Genomic DNA, 1,702 nt, shown 5'->3' with positions numbered 1-1,702 from the left:
ACCCATGAATGAATAAAAAAATATAAACTATATTGATAAATGACTTTGATAATAAGTTTGCCAATGACATTAGGTTAAGTGGTGTTTTAAATAGCGGAGACAGGAGCAAAGGGACATTGATATATTAAGTTAGTGGGCAAACTTTTGGCAGATGGGGATGACTGTCAAAAAGTGTGTGGCCATCCTCTTTGAACCTGTGGAAGATAGATCAGTGTACTTCCTAAATGGCAAGAAGTTAGACGCAGTGGATGAGCAGAGAGATTTAGGCACCAAGGTACGAAAAATATTAAAAGCTAGTGGACAGGTGCAAAAAGTAACTAAAAAATCTAATGGAACATTGTGCTGTTTTTCGCAAAAAGGCTGGAAGTTATGTCATGCACAGAGTTATGTTGAGACCCCCATTTGGAGAACTGTGTTCAGTTCTTGGCACCGTATCTCAGGAAGTCCACACTTGAAGGGGGGGGTACATATTCCCTAGATTGTGACTGCAACTAAAAAAAAAATATGACCCCATTATGATGACAGGTTGCACAGACTGGCTTGTATTCCCTGCAAAGTAGGTGGAACAATCATGGCTGAGTTTGCAAATCAATCACAAAGCTAAGGGGAACTCAGTTATAGCCTAGGTGGGTTCTTCTTCTGTCTTCCCAGTGGCATCCGCCAGCAGTTTGGCGCCATATCTGGGAATTCCCATGGAATTTCACCACAAAACTCCCCACTAGTGCGGGTGCCCTTTTGGGCCTCAAGTCCGACACTCTGGGTCAATTCGATTCAGGCCCTGCCAACGTTAGTGCACCTTCAAAAAGTCTTCCAGATTTTGGAATTCAGCTGACTGAAGGTTGCTGGGTATTGTCGCGATAGTGTATCTTCAAGATGAAGCAAAGTTGCAGGGTTGGATAATTTGATTTGAATCGCAAAAAAATACAATCCCTATTTTAAACTCATACGTTCTGCCTTTTAGATTGCTATTGTGAATTCCCGTGTCCACATTTATAATGGTAACCCCCTATGTAAACTTGTCACGCTGTAATTACACCCTCCCACCAGCGATGGTGCTGCATCATTCCCACTGAAGATAGGGGGAGCATTATAATGACAGCATGTTTTCATGAAAAGTTTCAGTCATAAACATGAACATGGGAGTGTTTGATGGAAAGAGTTAACAAAGTATACACAGAGTAAAGGTTTTTAATGTTCAATAAAAAAGTAATAATTCTCAAAATTAATTGATCTTCTGTGCGATGCACACAGGGGGAAAATGAATGTTGTTTCCAGTCAAAAGGAATGAGAGGATAATTGGACTATAATCCCCATTTTAAACTCATGCAATCTCCTCTTATTTTTATATAATAGCTTGACCAGAATTTATAGTTTGGGAAACAGATATAAAGTTGGTTTCAGTAGAGGAAAACTCGCAGAAGCAAAACTGAAGCAGTACCGTCTGACCAGTGAATGTTTTTCATTTTATTTAGCCTTTGTTATGTCAACGCGAGAAATGCAGGTTGCTGACGTTAGGTGTTATTAAGGAATTAAAATGATAATCTTCTGTTCGGCAGAAAGGGCTAAGAATGAAACAAAGCCTTGCATGGCCCTGGTCGCTTACAAAAACATGGAACTTACTTTGCCGGAGAGCTGCATAGAGATTGTGGATAAAGACCAAAGCGATAAGCAGCAAATGGCCTTGCGATCAGAAGTACTCACC

This window comes from Cetorhinus maximus, chromosome 28 (genome assembly GCF_964194155.1).
Source record: "Cetorhinus maximus chromosome 28, sCetMax3.hap1.1, whole genome shotgun sequence".
NCBI classification, from domain to species: Eukaryota; Metazoa; Chordata; class Chondrichthyes; order Lamniformes; family Cetorhinidae; genus Cetorhinus; species Cetorhinus maximus.
This window is presented reverse-complemented; position numbering follows the sequence as displayed.